The following is a 27,261-nucleotide window of genomic DNA, read 5'->3' on the forward strand; positions in this document are numbered from 1 at the left end:
GGCCATGTGCCCAACGCAGAAGGCAGAGGGATGGTGATAAAAGGAGCCATCTAAAACTAAATTGTGATTGAGCACCAGGATCGAATTACAAGATAAATTTCAAACGGTAATAAAAGTTTGCAAAGTCCTAGGTGAGTTTTCTGAAAATGTCAATTGATATGCATTTACACATCTTACATCTATATGATTGCCCAATCAGATTGTAAGCTCCTCAAAAGTTGGACCCTAGAGTGGCTGGTCTAGTTTGCTGCAAGTACTAGCATTCAGTAAATTACAGAAGGCTACTCACATGTGCTCAGTACCTAGTCTTGGCGTTCTTTTGCACATGCAAATTCATTCTGTTTAATCCTCACAACTATGCCATTAGCACATCTTATTGCCTGCATTTTGCAGACGTGGAAAAGCACTCAGAAAGTTTTAGTGACATTCTCAAGGATTTATATAGGCAATAAGTGGGAGGACTGACAGTCAAATATAGGTCTGTGTGTCTGGCCCTAAGACCGTGTTTTCTCAATAGCAATCAATAGTTCATGATTATAGTTCTAATGACACAAAAAGTTCCTTAAGTTGCTTTCTGAATCAAGCAATAGTAAGTTATGCTCTATATCATTTTAGTGTTAATTGAAATTGGGAAGTCTGGATATAGTAACCCTTTATAGAGAATATAATTCATCTATAGTGCTTCCCAACATAAAAAATGATATTAGTTAGAGGGAGAGAAGGGAAAGGAAAAAAACTGAAAAGAGGAAAGAAAGGAAGGTTGACTCTGTGCTGGCTTTAGAAAGGAGCTTTATCCAAGTTTCAGAGCACTGTGAGGTTATTGCAAATTCTGAATTATAGCAGTTTCCAATTACAAAAATATTTTGGTGACATCTTAAATCTTGCAGGTAGTATTAGGAACTTGTGTTGAAGGACAACACAGATTGTTTGTGACAGCAATAGAAGGTACAAGTCCTGCCCCATGCAAAATTTTTACTTCTACCAAGTAATTCCAGAGGCATTTTTTTAATTAAGGGGTAATATAAAACAAAACAAAAATATCTGAGACAGCCTCTCAAATAGAGCACAGGATTAGAGCTGAAGTCTAATGTAAAATATAGAGTGAACTGCATTAGCTGCTGAAAATGTAGAACTTTACCTGAGTCCTGTATTCCTGGAAAACAGGGATGATCAATACATCCTTTCGTATTTCAGAAAACAACTTATTGCAAAGAATCACCCTTTCACATGTAACTTATATATAAGATGTTACAGAAAAACCTGAAGAAAACTTTTGGCCAACCCAATAAAACCCACGGATGACCCCACTGTTTATCTATGACAAGGCCAGACACAGACCCTTGAAATTTCCATTCTTTGTCTTATAAAATATTGGTTGAACTGTTTGTCCCCAGTGAACAATCTGGACACTAATGTGACTTGACCAAACTTTCATCAGGCTTCTCTCCTTCCCCCAGGATCCTGAACTGTGGGCCACCCTTGAGCTTAAGCAAGCACTGGGACACAGAACAAAACCCCTTAACAGCCTCTGCTGAGAATCAGCTGACCACAGAAAAAAAGACATTTTCTGCTGAACTGACCAATCAATCCCCTGCTCCCCCCACTCCCCACACTCAGATCTTTCTAACCTTGTTTACTCCTTCCTTTAAAAGAAACCCCTTTCTGCCTGGCCTTGGCAACATTTGTAGATATTATTATGGTCAGAGTCTTCTGTTGCAGTAGTTCCTTTCCTCTTACTGTAATAGTCACCCCCCCTCTCTCAACTGCAATAGTCTTTTCAAATAAAGTCCCTCCTTATCTAAGTCTGGATTTGTTTTTTATTTGATACTACCTAAAGATGGAGTTTCTAATATTTTTGGAAGCATTTTTCTCCTCTGTCAAAGTTTGCTTTTATTTATGATTTCTCTTTTATGGATTTTAAGTATTCATGCCTGGTTCAGACGTCACACAGGCAGAAGGACCAAACCCTCTAAGGGTGTTAACAAGCTTCCCACATACCTCTTAGGTTAAAATGGAAATGAATAGGTAGGAGGGCTGCTTCCATATGCAAACACCTCCAGATAATCAATTCTATTCTAATATCTTGCTGGCTGCAGAATTACAGCTTCTGGGCCATTTAATTCACTTCCAGCTAATGCCTGAGGTGCCAATGTATACCAAAGAAAAAAGAAAAAGTAGATCAAACTAAAATATTTCCTTAGGTCACAGCAAGTTAAAAGCCTGGCCAACTCCAAGTTTCACAGAACATCTTTGTCATCTTATCCCTGAACTGGCCCAAATAAAAAGTTTGCTAGTGTTTACAAACTATCAACTATGCACCTTGAAAATATTTATGTCATCACAAAAGTGATGAGACAACAAAACTGTGAGATGTAAACATCCAAGAGACCTTGAAAAGAGTAGGAGATTTGAAATTTTACCATTGATTATGATTATTAATCTGACTACATAATTTGTGGGGCCCAGTGCAAAATCTCAAGATAGTTCCAGCAGAGCATTAAACCAAGTGAGAGCCCTTCTACACACGGGTCTTGTGAGACTGTATAAGTCACATGCCCATGAATCCAGCCCTATTAATGGGATATCAGACCTAGCTACTACAGATTAGAAATTGTGATACTTGCGCCTAATATACTATTCTCAAAATTTTTTTCAGCATTCTTACTTCCATTTAGAAATGACCGGCCATATATCTGTTGCAAATAAATGCTGATATGCACTGAATTTTTTTTACATAAATGTTCATAGAAGCTTTATTCACAATCACCGGAAAAATGGAAAAAACCCATATCTTTCACCTGGTGAATGTAAAACAAACCGGTATATCCATACCATGGAACACCACCAAAAAGCAACATCATGGATGAATCTCCAAGACATCATGCCCAGGGAAAGAAGCCAGCCTCCAGAGGTCAAATCATGCATGACTACATTTATGTGACACCTTAGAAAAGGCAACTCCACAGGGATGGAAAACAGATCACTGTTTGCCAGAGGTTGGGGTGGTGTGAGGGCTTGACTACAGAGCGGAAGCATGAGAGAATATTTAGGAGTAAGGGAAGTGCTCTGTGTTCTGATTGGTGATGGTTATATAAAACCTTACGTGTGTCAAACCCTTAGAACTTGTACATCCAAAAAAATTTTAATTTTATGGTATGTTAACTTGGAATTTTTTCAAACGAAACTAAGATTTTGTTATATATCCAAATAAATTTCTCTTAAAAAGTACTTTACATTTTCCATCTGAGTTTCTGCCAGAGAGGCTGCTTTGGGGGGCTCTGCCACATCAGCCCTGATATTCTGTGGGACTGTTTTTCCATCTGTAAAACAAGATCAGTCCAGAGCAGTGATTTTTCATTCATCTCTCTCCCCAGTTTCATCCCTGGGCACTTCTTTGTGAGGTAGGGGCACATTTGAAGAGAAAGAATGTTCAGCCTCCACTGGGCTCCAGACCCACAGCTCTGCATCAGTCAGAGCAGTTGTGCTTTGCTTTATTTCATATATTGTCTGCAGAACTTTCATTTAGAATAGTTGGTCCCAAGCCACATGGTTAGGTACCTGAGGAGTTTAAACAATCCCACATTCCAGGGCCTAGTGGTAGGGCCGACTCTATTGTCCCTTGGGCAAGTTCCCCCGTACAGCTTGGTGGTTAGCCAGACTGAAGCACTGGTTTAAATGGTCAATGATTCTAAACAAGATGTTTGAGGAATAGCTGGAATCATGCTCCTTGCTTCACAACCTTTGGATATACAATGGGATTCTGAAAAGGCTGCTAAATCTAGGCTTGCCCTGACATACCGTCTGAAAGGAACTTAAACTACCCCCTCCCCCCACAGGATGGATGATTTTGGGGAACATCACTTTGCACACAATAAAGGGCTGGGCATAGATGGGGGAAATGCTGTTATGAGGATGAAGGCACGGACCAAGGACCAGCAGGGCCTGAGAGTAGCATTAATACTAAGAGCCGCCCTTTACTCTAAGCAAGTACCCTGTGCCAGTCACACTGCTAGCAGTCCTTTAATCCTCACAACTCTGGGAGAGAAGGGCTGTCACTGTGGAGACTGATAAGGAAACCGAACCTCTGAGAAGCTACAGGTCACGTGATGACAGCACCAGGTCCCAGCCCACACCTCCAACCTTCCAAGCCAAGGGAAAACCTTGAGGCCTGACATCAAGCCTGCTCTCTCAGCACTCACCCCCAGAGAAAGGGACTAATGCCACCTTTCATCAAAGGCTGCTGGGAAGTCACCACAGGCACCTTGACACCTTGCCATCTGGAACAGCACTCAAAAATTATTTTTAAATTTTATGTAATGAAATGCTTTCTTCAAAAACTATCTTATGCTTCAGTCCAATCTATAAACCCAGAGTTAGACTGCTATAGTTGAAGGTCGGCGGAAGGGTGGCCTGAGGCTCCCAGGGCTCCCAGAGCACCACTTGATCACTTATCTAGCAAATTGGCACTTACTGTGAGAGGTACAGGAGCCATGATGCCTAAGGCCCTGGCTCTGCACTCCAAAGAATGAAGTGGGATTCTGGCTGACTTACTCCTGAGAAGTGGGACGGGGGGAGGGCTATTAGACTCCAGGCCTGCCACTTGCACTGAGCACTGCTGGCAGGTCCATCTGAATGGGCACCACCTGCCTCACCTCCTCCCTGGCCTGGCCCCAGTAGTCGTGCCCTGGCACTCACAGGGTAGGAAACTTATTTTCACCATCTTATATTTAGGGAGTTTTATTCTTCAAAGTTACGGATTATAAGGTTAAAAACTGCAGTCACCCTCCCTTTTTTCTTGGCCTTATAAGAGCCATCATCAGATTTTCTGTATCAACTAAAGTAGAATGTTCAAGTTCAGATCTTGGTGTAGGATCAACTGCAGACCCGCACCTCTGACCCCTGGGGCAGGGGCTCGCCAGGATGGCTCACCGTTTGGCTGCCATCAAACCAACCTCTTTCTCATAGACGTTAGGGATTACGTCCATCGGGGAGTTGACGGTGTGTGCAGTGTTCTTGCCAAACAGCTGGAACTCCTAGTGGACAAACTGCTCCCAAAAACCGTTGTTGGGCAGGATGAGTGCAGGCGCGGCCTAGTCCCGCCATGGGTGTCTGGCAGGGCCAGGCCTGGTCCTTCGCGAGGCAGCAGAGCTGAGGGCGGACGAGCGCTGGAGCAGAAACGGCGACTCTGCACAGCAGAGGGCGGCCCTGCTTCATCTCTGGATCGTGGGTGCCCTCAGCAATGGGGCCCAGGAAGTCGCAGAGGCACGAGATGGGTGCATCAGCCACAAGCACCTGCAGCTACTGGGTGTCCTGGTATAAGGTGTTCTCTACCTCCACCGAGACGTTGATGACCGCGGTGATCTGGTTGCAGGACAGCCTGAGCTTGTTGCTGGTGGCCACACCGTTGCTGGTGTACAGGCTGCTGGTGTTCTGTGAGAGGCCGCTGGCTGAGGGCTGCAGGAACCGAACCAGGAGGGCACCCCGGGTGCGGTCACCAAGGCGGAGGGGCGGCGGCCAGCAAGGAGCAAGGGCTGCATCTTTCTCCTGGGCTGAGTCCACTGAAAACTCTCAACCGTCGGCAGGTGGGCTCCTTTAGGGAGCAGCCACACCAAGAAATCTTGGGGAAAGGGTCCGGGAGAGAAAAGACAGGTCGCGACGTGGGAGCCACAATTCCCGCTGGTCCGGCGCTGCTCTGGTTTCCATGGCAGGCCTGAACGGGCCCTGCCTGGTCTTCGGAGAAAGCCCGGCCTCTGCCTCCCTGACCCGGTACTGTTTGGGCCCCGGCCCACCTGGTTACCCACCCACGATCGCGACAGGCCTCACGGCTACCCCTGTCGAGAAGTCTGCATTGAATTTTGTTGAGCATTATAAATAATTAGGTGATTCCTCCAAATTTCTTAAGGAGTTTGGAATGCAGTTTACTATCTCTTCTAAGCACAAAGAGAAGAAACCCCATTTAGTCTCCTGTATTAGATATTAAATCCAGAACAAAAACTATTGAGAATGGGAGTGCTTAGCATTGGAATGGATCTTTAAGAAAAAAGCCCTCTCTGGAAAACTTTAGGATGGGACAGACACCGGTTACCTGGGTCATCTCAGTAAGGTCATCTAAACAGCTCTGAGAGCTGGGCCCCAAAAGCCAAATGAAAGACTCTCAAAAAACAATCCAGAAGCACGAGAAAATAATGTCCTCAACCACCTAGAGTATTTTACTGATTTTCCAAGACACATCTGTGTCTCCACAAAAGCAAATACTCATATTGGCTACTTTTTCTCAAGTACCTGGAGAGTTCCCCACTGGCTGTTGCTGTTACTGACAGTTATTTAGGATTCATGATTCACCAGACTGTAGCTTAGAGGCTCTGGAGGGACACTGACCCTGCCAACACCTTGATTTTGGACTTCTGGCCTCCAAAACTGTGAGAGAATAAATTTCTGTTGTTTTAAGCCACCCAGTTTGTGATATTTTGTTACAGCAGCCCTGGGAAACCAATACACCTCTGTAGTCTTTTACTCATGAAAGTGTACCTTAACGCAAGAAAACGAGAGGGACAATCTTATAGAAAGAGCCTTGAATTCACTCTTTTTTTTAAAAAAGTATTTCCCAAACCTCATTATTTTCAATGTAATCTGTAACAAAAAACCTATGACACATTTTGCAACCAATCACAGCACACTCAAGCAACCAATCCACTGACTGTACTAGGAACTGCCAATCCCACCCAACAGTTTAATTTTACTGAGGAAATGGAGCTCCCAAGAGGCCAAATGGCTCACCAGCTTAACTATGTATTTATCCTCATACTCACCATGTTCTAGCAAGTTCCTTGAGCACAGGTAGAAAAAGACAACTTGAGGAATGTAGAGGATACCTCATCATTGCTCACATCAGTCCCCAAACTTTGCCCTCTGACTCCAGTTTAAGTCATTTTGTGCACGATGGCTGAATGCTGAAACTTCCATAAGCAATTAAGATCATAACTCTGACTCTGAAGGCTGATAAAGTGATGTATTCAGACTGCTGTACAAACCAAGAAACAGCTCAGTGTCCTGGGATTAGGATGTGACACAACATCCTGTGTCAGGGCATAGATCTCATGCAGGAGAGGAAGAGCGTCTGTGCTTTGATATTGCCATCAAGAGACTCAGATTTATTATTAAATCCTCATTGGGTAGAAAGACCAATGGTGAATTTATCAAGAAGCCTGCAGTATAATTTTGAAGAGAGTGAGTTCTCTGCACCTCAAATAAAAGTCTAATACAGGCCTCAAGTATAGCCAAGATAAAATGTCAGAAATTTGAACGTAAGAAATTTACGAGTGCAATTAACTAATATCTTTAGCCTGAAAATTGTCCTCTTGGTTAGGATGCCCTTCCAACAAGATGACTCTTGCTGACCTAGATTTCTCACCGTAATAGTCCTATTTGCATCCTGCCTAAATGTTAATTTAGTTGTCATCCATGTTTTGGAAAATAATATATCTATTTTTGAGACATAACCAAAAAAGTTATAAGAAACTAATTTCTCTGCCAGTAAATCTAGTCTTCTTAGAAAGAAATTGAAGAATCACATAAGTAATCTAAACATTCAAACAACACCTCCAAGGAGATCCAAATACTCACCAAATAATCTAATACTAGAGTTTGGGTCTAAAACCCTGAGTTAAAGCAGGATAACCTCCCTAAGGCACTAGAAGAGGAAAGAGTCAAGGGCAATGCTGGGAAATGCCAAGGGTCCAGAAAAGCCAGCAGATCTGCCTTCTAGCCAAAGGGATTGCAGTGGTATCTATATGAGAGAAAAGGTTAGAGCCAGGAGCCAGGCAGAAAGAAAGCCAAGAATACAATTGGGAGAAAGCAATTGGGGTCCTTGACAATGGCTTTTAATAAAACTGAAAGGGCCTAAAATGCCAGTGAGTCAAAGTAGATTAAAGACATGATGAGGTATTTTTCTTAATACCCACTGCTGATTTTATTTATAAATTAAACAAGAAGGGAGGGACTTCCCTGGTGGTCTAGTGGTTAAGACTCCGTGCCCCCAATGCAGGGGGCCCAGGTTCCATCCCTGGTCAGGGAACTAGATCCCACATGCATGCCGCAACTGAGAGTCCACATGCTGCAACCAAGACCCCAACTGCCGCAACTAAGACACAGCACAGCCAAATAAATAAAATAAAATATTAAAACAAAAAAAAAACAAAAAAACAAGAAGGGTGACTTTGTCTATTAAAAAAAATAGGTTTTCTCAAAACCACTTAACTCCTGAGCCAGTCACAGCTCCTATTACCTCTTATAGTCTGTAAATGTGCCTGCCCTGTTCTCAACCCTGAAGCAGTCTGAAGTATACATGTTACCCATTGTAGGATCACTATGATTGATTGGATCAATACTAGACACAGGATTCAAGACCAGGCAATTCATTGTCTAGCCAGCACCCAATTAAAATACTTTCTCAAGAATCTAAACTAAGAGGTATACAACTGTACTCAGTGGGTAGAATGTAATTGAACTAAAGGGACATGTGACTCTGACTTAGCGCACCATTTTGGTGGAGACAGATGTGCAAATAGATGATAACAATCCGCAGAAAAAGAGATTGGAGCAACATAAAGAAAGAGGCACCTGAGAGCGTGTGGTCCAAGAAAGAGTGAGAGGGAGAGATGGGGAAAGTAGCTGCCTTGGTAACTGATGGCATAGCAGTCCTAAGTCACAATTTGTATGAAATATCTATAAGGACTTTGTCTCAGTAAAGTTTCTGTATCCTTTTGACAAATGTCTCGAATTTTGTCAAATTCTCAAAGTTACGTGATTTTGGCTAGAGCAGCACAATAAGTTTTTCCTCAAATAATACTCCTACTATTACCAGATGGCCCTTAGGTGGGCAGAACTGTCTTCTAGAGAGAAAAACAACTCTGGGAAAAGTGCAGATGCTATGAACAAATTATCAAAAGTATACTCCAAAAAAAAAATTTGGGACTTCCCTGGTGGTCCAGTGGTTAAGACTCTGTACTCCCAGTGCAGGGGGCCCAGGTTCGATACCTGGTCAGGGAAATAGATCCTGCGTGCAGCAACTAAGAGCCCACATGCCACAACTAAAGATCCCGTGTGCCACAACTAAAGATCCCGTGTGCCGCAACTAAGACCCAGTCCAGCCAAATAAGTAAATATTTTTTAATAAAATATAAAAATAAAATTCATGTACATATATACCTCTGCATGTAAAGCAGTATAGAATATTATAGATTCGTTGGTGTTAAATGGGACAAACTTAACTCCTGTTTTTGGGAAAGCTACAATAAACTTCACCCAGAGGTAACAATTGTTCATAATGATCTCAAATTCCACTGATATACATATCCCTTTTTATTTCTCTTCCTTATCCCTCAAGATAATGAAGACTACTCTGAATGTTACCTGAGGGAAAAGCAGTGATACCTAGATGTTTCTACAAGATGAATTCTAGGTGAAAAAAGTTGAACAAAGTTTAAAAAGAAAGAAAAAGCCAACTTCATCATTTTTACAAATTTTGCCTTCAGTGGAAGGCAAAATTCAAAAGGGAAAATATGCTGTGAAAAGAATATTTTTGATGCTTTTTGCTCAAAATATGCAGGATTACATAAAAAGAAGGGGGAGGGGAATAACAAGAAGACCTAGATTATCAGACAGGCACCGCTAGTTCCAACATGAAGATCCAAACATAGTCACTCTAATAAAATGGTATTTAAATGACACATTCAAACCCATACTCAAAATACAATCATGCCAGCAAAACCAATAGAAAGAATTCACTGTTTTTTTATTCAGAGGAGGAAAGAAATCTCTAAAAGAAAATGATGATAAGAAAGCTAGCAACAGCATTCTACACAGAACAGAACAGTCTGGCAGGCTGTCATTTCTGAAGAACCCTGCTCTCAAGATGGTTTAACACAAGGCAGTTCTTTCCAGAGAACCCGGAACACTGTAATGATGATTCAAACCAGGTAAAAAAGAAACAGTAAAAAGAAAGTGCTGAAGGTTTTCAATGTATTCTCATCTTAAAAGACATTTTCTACTACTTCAACAGAAGAGATGCCTTTGTGGTTGATTTTACATGCTTGCCTTAATAGTTTCTTTTGTGAATGGAAAAAGGCTTCAAATTATTGCAGTAAAGACTATAATAGCAGCATGTCCAGAAAGAACTAAGACTTACAAACAGACCATTCTATAAAAAATGCTGTTTGTTTCAACTCTGGTTACCAGAATTCTTAGGGCAATGGGTAGAAAGTGTCCATTCGTTACGGGTATCTATACATAAATATATCTGGATGGCATATTTAACTCTGAAACAGAAGATGACAAAAGATTTTTGGGGAAGGATAAGTCCAAATGGTGAAATGGAAATCACGTATACAGTATTTAATGGGTAAGTCCATGTACTATGATGATTAAGATCTCAAAGCAGAACAATTTAGTTGAGTAATGGCTCCACTACATACCAGTTATGTAATCTTGGGCAAAGTAGTTAACCTCTCCAGGTCCTTATCTATAACATCAACATAAGAAGACCTATCTCATAGAGTTCTTTGGAAAATTTCGTAAACAAACACATAAATCACTTAACACAGAGCCTGAGTCACAGTAAGTACTGAATAAGTCAATGTGATGATGATGATGATGATGATGACAATGACAACATCAGTTTCAAGTGCCTCCTCATTATGGATCCAATAATGATCTATGTGACCTGTGTGTCTGCTCAGGTCCAGTCCAAGCATTTTTTGTCCCCATGTTCTCATTATCCTACTTATCATTCTCTGTGTTTCCCTAGTCTTTTCCAATGATTTTAGATGTGGGGAGGCCATTTTCTTATTTCAGGTTCCCAGTAGTTCTTCTGAGTCTTTGAAACTACAAATACATAAAGTTCTCTTTAGAATCTTTACAAATAGTTTTTCTTCCTTTATCATTACCTTTAAATGTGACCTGCTCACTTTATTTACTAGTATAGGAATGGCATATGTTTGTCTCTCTGAGGCTGCAGTTCTTTAAATTCAACACCACTCTCTCGTGTTCTTTGGCATGTCTGTACTTTAGCAGGCAGTCACATTCCAATTGGATTCCAACTGAAAACAAATTCCCTAAGTGTGCAAAAAAAAAAAAAAGATACTTCCTTTATAACACCATTAAACATTATTCCTGACTATTAAATTATGTCATGGCTACTATCGTTCATCCTACACCAGCCAAGTATTGGACTCAAACAGTGAAAAAGAAATGCTTGTTAAACTAAATTGGATTATAATGATACCATGGAGCAGCAATGTTTCTGGGAGCCTTTGGACAATCTGTTTCAGCCTACTGAGGCCATGGCCATTGCTGTATGATGAGGCTTCCTTCATCTGGGAACAACTAGACATGAAAAACACTCAGTAGGAGATGATGATGCCACTGGTTTAGGATGGTCTATTCTCACAAGTTACGGGAAATGGAGGAAACAAAAACATGAGGAATTCTTCAATCTTACATCTTATTCTATCTAATATCACATGAATTTTTGCATGTTTGCTGCCCTGTAATTATTCTATTCATGAAAAAATTTAAGCCTGTCTCTCTGCCCAAATAAGAAAGTAAATGTTTTCATGTAGTGTTGGCATTTCACATCATCTTGGTTTAAAAAGAGGGCGCAGGTCAATTGGCCACCAAGGTAATAATCTTGAGGTCATGCCTATGAAGCTTAACCATGAGTGAACCATGAATGTGGTCCCCAATATTCTGATGTATAAATTATTCAAGGAAAGAGAAGTCACCAGCTAATGGGTGAAAAACCAGTGTGGGTAAGACCCAGTGATTCCTTAATATTATATTCTAGGCAGAAAATAAAACAGAATTTGTTGGGAAAAGAAAAACTACCTATTTTGTTAATATTTGTGATTCTTGTTTTATACACAGCTTAGTCATTTGCCTCTGCTCAGAGAGTTTGGAAGCCACCCTTATAAAGGACCTAGAAAACTACAATGCATATCCTTAACCTGATCTTTGACAAAGATGGCAGAAGGAGACCAGGACAGTGGACCCACGCCAGAAGGTCAACAGTTCTCAGGACATCTTATCTGACTGAACAGGTGAGGTGGGACCAGTCAGAGCACCTCATGTTCCATACCATGAGCAAACTGAGTACAACAACATTTCTGATCTGACCTAGTAAGCAGACAACACCCCAGATAATGGGTTGTTGAACAGTTTAGAAAGAAAACACTATCCAGTGTCCATGAAAATAATAAAAGAGTTAAATTCAGTAAAGAAAAAAAAAAAAACTACTACAAATCTATGTTGCATCCATAGCCTGGATAACCAGGGGGAAAGCAGCTATGTTCAAATCCAAACCACTGCCTAAACATACTTCCAAGTGCATAAGTAGTTTGGTTGTCCCTTACCAGTCTTTACAGGTCACTGTACTGTTTTATTGTCTATAAAGTGAGTTACACTAGATGATATATTTTATATACACACACACATACACACACACACACACACACATATGTATGTATATATGTAATTATATATATATATACACACATATATATGTAATTATATTATATTATATGCCTGGAGAATTACAATTGGTTAGTTTCTCAGAATTTACAAAAAGACTGCTATAATCTTTCAGGAAACTTCTTTTATTGGCTGGCTATTGCTACAAAATTGCTGTATGTCAATCAGCTACAAAGTCTTAATGACATACAGCAAATATTTTTCACACTTCTGAGGGGTTCTGCTGATCTAGGCTAAACATAGCTGATCTTGGCTGGACCACTCACTCATACATGTGTTTTTAGGTTGGCTCTGCACCATGTGACTTCATCCTTCTCATGGGACCACTGAACTAACCTGGGCATGACCTTCTCATGGTGATGGCAGAAATAAGAGTGAAAGTGCATTAAGCAAAATCTTTAAAGGGCTAAGCTCAGAAGTGGCACTCTGGCATTTCAACCACATTTATTGTCAAAGAAAGTCACATGACAAAGCCCAGAGTCAGAGCAGAAGGGTACTGCAAATTTACATGACAAAGAGGAGTGAAGGATTGGAGTCACTATTTAATCTACCACAAATCCACCATTAGGCAAGAATTATTCATGCTCCTCCTATCCCCCACCTGGGATGGTGGGGGTCCACCATCCCAAGACCCCCAAAAGTTTTATCTAACACAACATCAGGTTTGAATAACTTATAATAGATGTTCATGCAAGTCCTCCTGATCCAGAAACCTATGAATGAAGAAGGCAATATAGCTGCCTCAAAAACACACAGCATACAATGGTGGAACAAGGACAGGATAATCACAATAAACATTCCAATTCAAGGAGGAGGAAAATGAAAGGCAAATAACAGTTACTGGTATGTAGCAAGTCTGAAAGTCTGCTGGGAAAATGTTTCCAGGTCCCTCCACTTTAGGAGTCGTAAATAGTCCTTGATTTGACCCTGGTTATATTTCCCAAAAGTAACTCCCCAGTTCACTTTATTCATGGATCTTAGCTTCACTTTCTAGGATGTCCTTCCTTTCCATCATCCTCTTTGGTCACTTCTAAAGAGCTCAATAGAAAATATGTACTTTGAGAAAAAATTTTAGCCTGCTTTCTGGATACAAAACACTAAGAGCTCAGAAGGCTTTTAACATTTTATACTGCTCATTCCCTACTAGACCAGGCAGATGGCACTTCTGCCCGTACAGTCTTCTCAAAAATTTTGTTGGTTTCCAGTGTATTTCATTCATTTTACTCCCTGTGCCCAAAGCCATTCTTTGAGAACAATTGTTCTATTTGTCTCACTATCCCTAGACTTTGAAAGAACTGCTGTATCAGACTGTTGTGGACCTTGACCTTAAGATTCCTACAAACACTTGTGTGCAACAGAGAGCACATATTAGATTTCATCCTGATTCTTTCAGAAGTCAACAAAAAATCATATAGCCCCTTCTTTGACTTGGACTTTACTCTGGGACCATCACTTACTAGCAGCACCCCAAGTTTGACCTTTACCCCAGCCCAGACTTTACCTTACTCTGAGAATCTGTTACTGACTATAGAAGCTGGAGAAGAGAAACAATTTTATGTTCCAATTCATTAAGTCCTGGGCTCTCGATTTTTCCGATAAATTCTGCTTGCAAATGGTCAGTTCTTTTGAGTTCTTCCTTTCTTGTACTACCTTATATGCAGCTAAAGAGAAGCAGCTGATGTTTTCAAATTTTCACTGGGAGATCTCCTTGCCCAAATCCAAGGTTTGTTTAAGTACATTTTCTGTCTTCCAAGAAACCACAAGTGACCATTTCACCAAATGGGTTACCATTTTTTCAGTCTCCTATAATAGTTTCTTCACCATTTTTTCAAACTCCCACCATCAACTAGCCCTAAAAATAATGCTATGTATTTCAGGTGTTTATTAAAACAACATCCCATCTCTGTATACCAATTTTTGTTTCAATTCCCTTTGGTTGTAATATCAAATGACCTAAAAATATACTAGCTTCATAGATATGACAAAATAACATTTAAAGATATATTTGAAAAGATCATAATTGAAAACTTTCCAAAATTGATGAAAAGTGTCAATCTACAGAACTTTTAAGCTCCAGGATCCCCAAGGCAGGATAAACACAAACATCACACCTTTTCAAACACAAAAAAAGACAAAGATAAGTAGTAACTTTTAAAATTAGATTTTCTGCTTTTAAGCAGAAGGGAGGAAGAAGAAGAAGAAGAAGAGGAAGGGGAGGAAGGATGATAAGGGAGGTAAGAGGAGGAAGAGGAGGAGAAGAAGACATTATATACAGGGTAAAATCCATATAAATAACAACCAACATGTTACCTGAAACAAGGAAGAACATACGGCAATGCAACAACATCTTTAAAGTGACATATCAACAAAAACACCCAGCCTAGAATTCTACATCAGGAGAAAATATCCTTTAAAAAGAAGGTGTGGCTTCCCTGGTGGCACAGTGGTTGAGAGTCTGCCTGTCAATGCAGGGGACACGGGGTTGTGCCCCGGTCCAGGAGGATCCCACATGCCGCAGAGCGGCTAGGCCTGTGAGCCATGGCCGCTGAGCCTGTGCGTCCGGAGCCTGTGCTCTGCAACGGGAGAGGCCAAAACAGTGAGAGGCCCGCGTACCAAAAAAAAAAAAAAAGGTGAAATAAAGACATTTTTGGAGTGATTACAGCAGCAAGAATTAGTCTTCTGTACTACAAGAAGTGCTAAAAGTTCTTTCAGGTTAAAAAGAAATTATAACCAGATATAACCTTAAATCTGAAGGAAAATGTAAAGGCCACAGCCAAGTGTGTGTGTATATGTGTGTATTTTTAATTTTTTTAAATAAATTGCTTTTAAAAATATCAACAAAGTATTATGAAAATTATCACATATCTGGAAGTTAAATATAAGACAACAAAAACAAATGGGTGGGGGGAGGCTTTTAAGGTTCTTATACTCTTCATAAGGTAGGAAAATATTATTTAAAGGTAGACTGCAATAACTTAGATCACATTGTAAACTCTGGGATAGAGCACCCCATAAAATATTCAAAAATGTATAGCTAAAAGTCAATACATGAAATAAAATATAATAATAAAATATGAATTCACCCAAAGAAGGCCAGAAAGAGGTAATAGAGGAATAAAGAACTCCATAGGTGAGTTGTACCAGACATTAAAAAATAATACCAATCTTACATAAACCCTTTTAGGAAATAGGGCAGGAAGAAATGTACCCCAAGTTTTGATTACAAAAACCTGTAAAGAACATTTACAAGAAAGCTACAGACTAATACGCATCATGACCACAAAAGTCCTGAGCAAAATACTAGTAAACTGAATCCAGAAATACTAAAAAATAATAATAATAAACCATGACCAAGTGATATTTTTTCCCAGGAATACAAAGTTGATTTGACTTTCAAAAATCAATGGACTGAATTTCTGATTTTAGCTCCAATATATAAAGAGCTTGAAAGTCATCTCTCCAGTTCTTCTAAAAGAAAAAAAGCTGAATGAATTAAAAATCAACATTTCTTCTAGGATCCATCAGAGAACTGAGGTCACAGGGCAGATCACTGCCCTGAAAACTGGCAAGACATGTGAAAACAGAGGATCACAGTTCACCACAATCAAAATCCACTGGAGCTATAAAGTTAAAAAGTGAAAGGAACACTTAAACAGTAATTGAAATTGCTGGAGACTGAGTATGAACTCGCTTGAGAGTTAAAAAAAGAACTCTAAAGATACAGTCTTAGGGGGGACTCCTACACTGCTGTGAGTTTTACATGTAGGCACCCCACCAGGTTTTCCCAGTGAAGACTTGAGAAAAATAGCCTCTGCTCCCAGGTGGGTAGGGGCAGGGAGTGAAGGGAGGGGGAAGAAGTAACCATTTTGAAATAATCCTGGAGCATTCTGTTCTCCATAACAAAGGGTAGCCCTCAAGGAAAGCTATTTTACCAGAACCTGATCTGACCTATCAGAAGGGCAGTTAGACAGCTCCGGTCCCCTCTAGGCTTCCTGTCTCACCTAAGAGCAGAAAAAAAAAGAGCTAAGAAACTTTCCTGATGGTCATACTTCAGGGACTCAGGCCCACTAAAATACTAAGATTTAATCATAAGATTATAGAATGGTTTCCCTCCCCTGTACCTTACTACCACATTAACAAGGCTCCAGTATAATAACAGTGGATTACCACTGAGGGAGGTACAAGGCAGAGACTCAATTTAAGAAAGGGTTTCTAGGGAAACCCAAAAACCATAGGGAAGACAAAACCAAGGATACTAGAGGAAACTGAACCTCTGCCATGCACAGCTATAGGAAACATTAAACATAGCCTAACTCCTAGCCAGATAAAACATAAAATCTCACACTAAACTTATGTTTATCTCAGTTCCTATTACCCAATACATCATGTCAAGCTTTCAAAAAAAAAGTACAAAGCATGTTAAAAGGCAAGAAAAAAACTCAGTCTGAAGAGACAAAGCAGGTGTCAGAACCTGACTCAGACATGGTAGAGATGCTGGAATTATTGGACCAGAAATTTTAAATAACTATGATTAATAAGCTAAGGGCTCTAATGGAAAAAGTGGACAACATGCATGAACAGATGGGTAATGTAATTAGAAAGACGAATAAGAAAGAATTAAAACAAAAGGCTAGAAACCAAAACCACTGTAACAGAAATTAAGAATGCCTTCCATGGTATCAACAGTAGACTAGACACAGCTGAGGAAAGAGTCGGTGAACTTAAAGAAATACCAGTAGAAATTCCCAAACTTAAATGAAAAGAGAAAAAATATTTTAATGTGGAACAGAATGTCCAAGAACTATGGGTCAATTACAAAAGGTGTAGCATATACATACTGGGAAGAAGGAAAAGAAACAGAGATGGAGCAGAAGAAATATTTGAATTAACTATGGCTGAGAATTTTCCAAAATTAATGACAGATACCAAACTACAGATCCAGGAATCACAGAACACCAAGCAGGATTAATACCCCCAAAATCTACATTTAAGTATATCATATTCAAACCATGGAAAATGAAAGACAAGGAGAAAATCTTGAAAGAAACCAAATGGGGAAAAAAAATCACCTTACCTATAGAGAATCAAGAATATGAATTACAGGGCTTCCCTGGTGGCGCAGTGGTTGAGAGTCCGCCTGCTGATGCAGGGGACACAGGTTCGTGCCCCGGTCTGGGAAGATCCCACATGCCGCGGAGCGGCTGGGCCCGTGAGCCATGGCCGCTGAGCCTGCGCGTCCGAAGCCTGTGCTCCACAACAGGAGAGGCCACAACAGTGAGAGGCCCGCGTACCGCAAAAAAAAAAAAAAAAAAAAAAAAGAATATGAATTACATCAGACTTCTCTCCAGAAACTATCCGAGCAAGAAGAGAGTGGAATTAAACATTTAAAGTGTTGAAAGAAAAAAAATCCACAGAATTCTGTATCTGCTGAAATTATCCTTCAAAAGTGAAAAGAGAAATTAGGACTTTCTCAGACAAACAAAACCTGAGGGAAGTTGTTGCCAACAGAACTGCCTTGCAAGAAATGTTAAAAGTAATGTTATTTGAAAGTTGACTTAGGGGATCCCCTGGTGGTCCAGTGGTTAGGACTCCATGCTCTCACTGCCAAGGGCCCAGGTTCAATCCCTGGTCAGGGAGTTAAAATCCCACAAGCCACATAGTGTGGCCAAAAAAACAGAAACAAAAGCCAAAAAAAAAAAAAGTGGACTTAGATTATACTGCAAACTCTAGAGCAGTCACCAAAAGAACATTGCTGGTGGGAATGTAAAATGGTGTAGCCAGTATGAAAAAGTTCGCCATTTCCTCAAAAACTTGATCATACAGTTACTATATAACCCAGCAATTCCAGTCCTAGGTATCCAAGAGAAATAAAAACATAAGTTCACACAAAAGCTTGTATATGAATGCTCACAAGAGAAGCATTTATAATAGCCAAAATGTGGAAACAATTCAAAATAGACATCAACAGTGAATGGATTGAAAAAGAAAATGTGGTATATGCAATGGAATATTATTTGACTATGAAAAGGAATTAACTACTAATACATGCTACAACATGAGTGAACCTTTAAAATATGCTAAGTTAAAGAAACCAGACACAGAAGATCACATATTACATGATTCCATTTACATGAACTGTTCAGAATAGGCAAATCTATAGAGACAGAAAGTAGACTAGTAGCTGCCAGGGGCTTGGAGGGAAGGAGAACTGGGGAATGACTGCCTAATGTGTACAGAGTTTCTACTTGGGATGATGAAAATGTTCCAGAATTAGACAGTGGTAATGTTTGTACAACATTGTGAATATAATAAAAACCATTGAATTGTAAACTGAATTGTGCAGTATAGAAACAGAAATCATGGAATATCATTGTGACTTGAAGATAGCTCAGTATTTCTTAGACAGGACACAGGAAGAAATAAGTGTAAGAGAAAAATAATTGAAAATTTGGAATTTATCAAAATTTAAAAATTCTACTCATCTAAAGATACAATTAAAGAAAATGAATAGGCAAACCACAGAATATGAGAAAAGATTCAAGAGCATATACCAGATAACTGTTATCTTGGGTATATAAAAAATTTCTTACAAACAAAAATAAAAGACAACCCAATGAAAACATGTTCAACATCATTAGTCACCAGAAAAATCAAACTTTGAAAAATGGTCTGGGGGGAGTTCCCTGGCAGTCCAGTGGTTAGGACTCTGCACTTCCACTGCAGGGGGCACAGATTTGATCCCTGATTGGGGAACTAAGATCCCACAAGCTGCATGGCATGGCCAAAAAAAAAGAAAAGAAAAGAAAAGAAAGAAAAGAAAAATGGTCTGGCAGCTTCCTATAAAACTATACCTCTTATTTATGACCCAGCAATTCTAGTCTTTAGTATCTACCCAAATAAACAAGAATGTTATTCAAATTTTATCCTTAGCAACTTCATTCAAATGAGATAAAAAGGAAACTAAATGTCCATCAACAGAAAAATGGATGAACAAATTATGGTGTAATCACACAATGGAATACTATAATACACAATGGAATGGAATAAAAAAGAACAAAACAGTGATACATGCAACAAATGGATGAATACCAAAAGGAGTATGCTGAATGAAAGAAGACCTAAAAGAGCTCATAATTTATATTTTATAAACTTATATGAATTTTTTTAATAAAATGAGCAAAATTAATTTATGGTAGAAAACATCAGAACACTGGTTGCCTCTGGTGGGTGGTGACAGGAATTGACTAGGAAGGAGCAGAAGGCAACTTTCTGGGACAATGAAAATATTTATACCTTAACAGATTTGAGTGACAGTAACTTTAATATACGGATCAATCCCCTTACATGTCACCAATGTCTCAGTACCAACTTCACCACTCCTACACTGGTGCAATCACACGCCTCTACCCATTCAAACACCCCAGGCTGAGCCACCCCCACCTCCCCACAACGTGGACAACCTTCTCAGCCCGCTCTGCCTCCAACACGCTGCTCTGGGCCACTGCGGCTCACCAACACGTGCCTGCCTCATTCAGCACCATCTTGGGACTTTAGGGGGAAGGGCTGTTCTTTTACATTGGAAAAGACCCTTCCGTTTCATTTGAGCCTTCAAAGACACTATGATGTAGGCAAGGTATGTCATTTTAACCCATTTTACAGGGTACAAAAAGTTTAAAATCTTCTCCCAAGTTCCTTATTGGTAGGTGGGCACAGTCCAGGATATCAGACCCCTACTCTAATGTTGCTTCTACCAGCCTTAGAGTGAAGTCCTCATCCGTACCTCTAATCCCTAAATCTTGCTTTCAGAACCAGGGGATTCGGAGAACAGAGAAGCAGGCAGAATAACAAAATGCAACCTGCCAACAGCCTCTGTGGTTAAGGTGAGAACCACCATAACACACCTCTCATTCAGTTGTACAATCTGTTCCTGCAAAATAATCAGCCAAACCAGGATACTTACCTTCATGCGCTTCTGATGCATACCCCACGTGCCAGGCCCTCCGGTTCACTTCCCCAGTCATTCTCATAAGAGGAAGAGTTAGATTAGATTCCTATGCCTGCCCTAACATATTACCACAAATTTGGTGGCTTAAAAGAACAGAAATCCAAAATCGGTTTCAACGTGTTTTTAAGCAGGGCCTCGCTCCCTCCAGAGGCTCTATGTAAGAATCCATTCTTTCCTTTTCCAGCTTCTAGAGCTGCATTTCTTGGGTCATGACCCCTTTCTCCATCTTCGAAGGCAGCAGAGCAGTATCTTCACATCTTTCTCTGCTTCCATCACCACATCATCTTCTGCCTCAGTGTCAAATCTCTGCTCTGTTTTCACATCACTTCCTCCTCTATCATAAAATCTCCCTCTGCCTTCCTCTTATAAAGACACCTGTGGACTTTTAGGTCCATAATCTTCCATCTCAAAATCCTTAAACACATCTACAAAATCCCTTTTGCTCCATGTTCCAGAGATTAAAACCTGGATGTACTTGGGGACCGTTATCCAGCCAACCACAGGGACCAGTGGAGACTTACCTCCTTCAGAGGCAAGCACTAAGCACATTCCTATTCAGAAGTGGTGTGGGGAGGATTAGAATAAAGTTGATTTATTTTTCTAGTCATGGTTAAGATAATGCTACCAGCTAAGGCATTTCAAACATTTTAGAGAATATCATCCTGTTCTTTCTGTTTTCCACAAAAGAATTGTCTGTTGAAATTTACCATCTAATTTTCAACAGCCTCTTTCATTCAAGTATCTTTTCCATCTCCAGTTGATGCACAGAGCCAGGGAAATCTCATAGAAATGAAAATAGTTGGTGAAAACTAAACATATTTTCCCTTAAAATGCAGTTTGAAATATTTGCCCATGGAGTTTCACCCAAAGAAACAATTATTTTAAGCATGAAATTGAATGTTAACATTCTAAATATGAATGAACTCTCTCTGTCTCCCTTGGTCTTTGTCTTCAGGGAGGTGGGGGAAGGTACCACAAAAGCACAGAAATATGCAATGTTTTTAGTTGTTCCTAATTTTTATTATTGTTTTATTTTATTTATATTTTATTTTAGAAAGTTTCAAATTAATACAAAAGCAGAAAAAATAATATAACTCCATGTATCCAACACCAGCTTCCACAGTTTCCAACACTCTGACACTACCATTCCATATACTTCCCACCAATTTTTTTTTCTGGATTATTTTCAAGCATATCCCAGACATCATAAAAATTTCTCCTTAAATGTTAGCTTTTATCACTAAATATTAGACCTCTTTAAAAATACATATAACCGGGCTTCCCCGGTGGCACAGTGGTTGAGAGTCCGCCTGCCGATGCGGGGGACACGGGTTCATGCCCCGGTCTGGGAGGATCCCACATGCCGCGGAGCGGCTGGGCCCGTGAGCCATGGCCACTGAGCCTGCGCGTCCAGAGCCTGTGCTCCGCAATGGGAGAGGCCACAACAGTGAGAGGCCCGCGTACCGCAAAAAAAAAAAAAGTGTATATATATATATATATATATATATATATATATATAACCACTACATCAATAACACATTCAGCAGAATTCACAATAATTTATTAATAGTTTTCAATACCACTCAGTCTTCAGTTACCACCTTTTTTTCACAAATACATTTTAACAGGTGGCTTTTTCAAACCAGAATCCAAATATGGTTATTATTGTTTTTAAAATCTTTATTGTATCTACAGTTATTTTTCCTTTATAATTCTGTTATTTCTTCCTATTTTTTTGGATTGGCCTTGCCAAAGGTCTACCAGCTTTGGTTTTGTTAATCTTCACTATTATTTTTTGTGGCTGTAGTCCTTTTTTTTAACTGTGCTAAAATCCACTATCTTAACCATTTTAAGTGTACAATTCCATGATATTAAGTACATTCACAGTGTTGTGCAACCATTACCACTATCAATTTCCAGAACTTAGAAATGAGCAATTTTATAAGGAGACCCAAGAGAGTGACTTTAGCTCTTCATGACAACTTCTATCCTGAAGAATAGGTTAAATGCAGAGTTCAGAAGAGATATTTACAAATATTTCATTAGCAGTTTCCAATTTCATGCCAATTTTTAAAGCTCTGACCTAGATCACAGTTAGGTAGCTTTAACTTGCATTCAATAAATGTCATTTATAGGAAGGATATATAACTGTATTAAATCCTCTTCCAAATAAACTGTCAGGGTCCCACCTACTAGGTATTGATCTTTTATATTCAACACCCCATCAAACAGCATCACATAGTAAATGAAATTGCTGATTTCATCCCAGGGTTCATAGAATTATAAAACTGTTTCTAAAGTCTAATTCACTAATGAACGGCATCTCAATTTATAAGCTCTGGTTTACTCTTTGAAATGTTTGCACCCCATCAACAGTCACAACCTCACTGAGCCACTTTCCCTCCTATTAATTAGAAGAGGTACAAACAATTCTTAGGAGAATAACTAGCAAGCTGTTGGCAAGCTTCTTTGAAAATGTATTGGGATTAAAGCAATTAGCAAAAGTGTAACCTGATTAAAACAATTGGTAAATTGAAGAGAACCTCAGTGATACAATTTGCTCCTCTATTCTACTGGCAAGACATTGAAATAAAATGTGATGTATGTATTTTTAACTAAGTATTCATCCAGGAAAATCCAAGAGATAAGAAAGCAGACATCCTGAACATTGCATGGGATATGCCACATGAGATTTGGTTTATGGCATCACAACTCACCGTCTTAGAAAATGTGAGAGATCCAGTCAGTGATGGAGAGGCCACTAAGTACTCTGAGGCATGGGTCTCCATTATAATGAGATTCATTTCTGATGGAAAAAATTCATAGAATTGAAGAAGTGAGGGAAGGCGAAGAAGTAATCCTATTTTTATGTCTCATCCAAATATGTAGATAACACTGGAAAACCTGCATGGGGAATAAGGTATGAAATTACTTTCACAGTATATGAACATCATGGCCACTGCTAGACTGTCATAATATTCTTTAAGGGATGTCTTATTCCAGGACTTTAGATTTCAGCTCTTGGCTGATAGCAGCCTACAAAACATCAGCATGAATTAAACATGGAAGGTTCACAAAACTCTAAATAAAACAAGGGAAGGTTGTTAAAGTTTGGCTTCTTAGAGGTACAGTTAAAATAAGACATGATAGAAAATCCTTCTGAGAGACAAAGGAAGCAGTTTTACAAGGAGTAAACAAAGATGATGCAAATGTAATTATCTTAACTAAATAGGAATAAGCGAAAATGGATGGCTGAGCAATTTTACTTCTGCAACTGATTTTCTTGATTTGTAGAAGGAAAAAGAAAACCAGCTCCAGAGCCAATGCTTTAACCATTCATTCATGGAAAATGTGAGTGTCTACCATGCTCTGGCAGTAGGCTAGATGCTAGGGATACAACGGGGAAAAAAAACATGTTCCCATCTTCATGAAGCTTGCATCCTGGTAGAAGAGATGATAAATAAGTAGATACTTTTTTAAAATAGTAAGTTGGACAGAAGCACATAAAACAAATAATTATAGCAGTTTTAGCAGAAACAAGAACATGCCAGAGGAGACATGAGCGGTGACTCTCTAGTCACTAATTATTATGCATGTGTCTTCACTTACTGGGGGGCAGTTTTTCACAAGAGTCAGCCAGACCCCCACAGACTCATTTCATTAATGATGCTGGTTATGGTTGTAAATTAAAATGAGACAATAATCGTGTGTGTCAAGCACTCAGGAAGCTGAGCTGTTCTGGAAGCCTCCCTAGCTATGACAAAGGGTGAGATCCAAACAATCTATTTTTACAAAAACACATATATGTAGACACAGTCAGAGAAGACAAGGAAGTGCAATATATGCAACCTAACTCTGCATTGTGCTACAAGACAGAAATGGCTCTAGAAAATGTGTCCCTAACACAGCAATTTTTATTCCTTACTTGGCCAGTTGCGCTCTCCTGTGCTCTTCATCTCATTACAGTGAACAAAGCAGTCGACGTTGAGCTCTAGCTTCCCCACCACACTCCTCCCTGATCAAGCCCTGATTGGTGTGGGTTAAGGAAGCCTCCATTCTCTGCCCAGCCCATTCCCTCAGCCTATAAATACTTATCCTGAAGACTGAAAGTCCCGCCCAACGTCCTCCTTTGGAGTTAGACATTGAGAGCCTCAGTTCATATTCAAATGTGCTATACAGGTCCACCTGAGCCATTACCTGACTGCATATGAGAATCACCTGAAAGGCTTATAGAATTTTTTTTTTTTTTTTTTTTTTTTTTTTTTTTTTTTTTTTTTTGGTGTCACAGATTATGATTTAATTGGTTGGGACAGAGCTCAGCATGGATATATTTGAAAAGCTACCCAGGTGTTTCTCATGTTGCAGCCAGGGATAGGAACCACTGTGCTAATGCTTTAGTATAAATTAGTTTGTCCCTTTAAATAAGAGGCTGAAGAGAAGAGAACCCATTTCACCAGGAGGGAACAGATAGGCAGGGAATAAGCAGAGTACCAACCTCTGGAATGGGTGCAAAAGTGGAGAGCCTTGAGGAGCCAGGGGTCATGAAAAGACACAGGGAACATTGGAGGAAGCACAAAATATCTGCGCCTCTGAACAAGACCTCAATGAGATTATATGTTCTTCATCTCTGGAGCGTGGGTTGCGGGATTAAAGAGGGCTGATCCTGGGGAGGAGCTGCGTAATGGAAAAGCTCAGTTCTCCTGTGTTTCTCCTTTACTCTTCCCATTACTACCACACAACACTTCTGACACCAGGGGTGTGGGGGTTTTCCCACACCAAGCAATTCTCTGTGACATCAACTGAGTGTCCTACGGTTTAACTCAATTCTGACGCTACCTACCTGGAGACAACGTAAGATCCCACAGTTACGGGCTCAGTCAGGACAACCACCCACTTCAGATGCCAATCACAAGTAGTGAGCCCCCAGGTTACCCACAGTTTCTGTCCCACTTGGCTACAAATCCAAGGTTCCCATGACCTCCTCTACCTTGGATTCAGTTATTTGCCAGAACTGGCTACAGAACTCAAGGAAACACTTACTTACATTTACCGGTTTATTGTACAATAAAGGATATGAGGAAGAATACAGATGAACAGCCAGATAAAGATCAGGTACACAGGGCGAGGTGTGAAAAGGTCCCAACCGCGGGAGCTTCCGCCTCCACAGAGCTGGGGTGTCTCACCCTCCTGGTACGTGGATATGTTCAACCTGGAAACCCTCTGAACCCTGTACACAAACATTTGATATTTTAGACATACTATTCTTAAAGGGAAACTTCAAAGCAGAAAAGGCATTAATTGCCCTATCAACCGTCTTGATCTTTGTTTTGTAACAAATATTTCAAAGAAAAGTTTTTGTTCATTGCACATCGATATTGTCAAAGAGTGCATCCCAAAACATCTTTCTATTGAGTGTTAGCATACACTTTGCTTCTGATAAGCTCATTTTCATTCATGCTTTGATTTTGGGTTTGACATTGAAATTGATATTGCTTTTGCTAATACAGATCTTAGATCATTTGTGATTGTATGTCAGAGTATTCCACATAAATATACACATCTTTTCTGTTAAGGTGTTTATAATTTTAGATACCAGAAAACACCAGCAAACATTTTTGGGTATATTCTAATAGCCTGAAATTCAGATCTTCTAGAAAAATTAGCAGCACTACCAGAAATCATGTGTCAAAACTGCCAATTTAAGAACTATTTTACCTACAAAACTTATTTCTTGGAACACCACTCATATAATTTGCACATAGTATATAATGCATGTAAACTTATTAATATTAATATCTCTTTTATTTATAAAAATGACTCACTATGAAAAGCAGACAAGGCCACAAACACCCAGTTATGTCATCAGCTGTAAGACTGAATGATTATATCACGACCACTTCCCTCCTATGTGCTCCTGTACCAGCTCCCAGAAATGTCAAACTTAACTTTCGACTTCACATGTCAGGTTTCCTGTTCTTGCTTTTAACTTGACTTCAGTGAATTCCTTCAAACCAGTAATAACGCTATATTGATTGTTAAGCTTTAATTCCTTCAGGATCTGGAATTTTAAAGAACATACAAGTCCCAAGAGCTACAAGGAAGGATTCCTGCATGGAAATACTAAGGCTGATCAATAACTGATTAATAAATACAGGCAATAAATAAAATGTAAAAGTGTTCAAGGTCCCCCAACTGTGGCACCACGTTCTAGTAAAGCACTTACTTTAGGTCCACATGTATGAACTAAAATAGAGTTTACTATCCCTAGCTTCTGGGATTTATCTAAGGGCAGGAGCTTCCCACCATGCTAAGGGAATCCTCAATATCCTCAAGGATCCAAGGAGATAACTCAGAGGGATACAAAGGAAAGGTAGGGGAAACTTTCATCCTGGGCATCTCCACTTATTTCTGTTGCCTTCAGCATAAGACTTCCTGCTTTGGGGGTGGGGGTGGAGGGAGGTCTTTGAAAATGTGAAACAATTGATATGGGAAACACTCAGCACAGTACTAGGAACATAGTCGACTCTTCTGGTTTGTTTAAATAAAATCCTTCAAAAGTAATATCTTGGCCTTGTCCCTTCTCCCTGAAAATCCATTTACAGGGTCATTCATTTTCGCTAGATGTTAACCATCTTGCGTTGATCTGCATCCCCTCGCCTCATCCCCTATGATACACACTGGCATTGAATTCCTTCCTTTGGCAATCCCGCTCCACTGTTAATAGAAGCTTG

At 39.8% G+C, this 27,261-nt stretch overlaps 1 long non-coding RNA gene and 1 pseudogene across 2 annotated transcripts in view; both read right to left on the minus strand.

Moving 5' to 3' along the window:
- LOC307175509 overlaps positions 1 to 24,544 on the minus strand; it is a 42,204-nt gene extending 17,660 nt beyond the window's left edge. Inside the window, exons 1-2 of the long non-coding RNA XR_013824343.1 lie at positions 24,456 to 24,544; positions 23,248 to 23,434 (exon numbers count right to left, since the gene is read on the minus strand). This is a non-coding gene — a long non-coding RNA (uncharacterized lncRNA). The remainder of the gene's footprint in view (positions 1 to 23,247; positions 23,435 to 24,455) is intronic.
- Positions 4,926 to 20,546, minus strand: LOC307175137 (dual specificity protein phosphatase 18-like; annotated as a pseudogene). Its single transcript has 2 exons — positions 20,486 to 20,546; positions 4,926 to 5,558 (listed from the first exon to the last, which is right to left on the minus strand). The product of its transcript is annotated as a dual specificity protein phosphatase 18-like (transcript).
- Positions 24,545 to 27,261: the final 2,717 nt, after the last annotated feature.

This window comes from Stenella coeruleoalba (assembly GCF_951394435.1).
Source record: "Stenella coeruleoalba genome assembly, chromosome: 16".
Classification (NCBI taxonomy): Eukaryota; Metazoa; Chordata; class Mammalia; order Artiodactyla; family Delphinidae; genus Stenella; species Stenella coeruleoalba.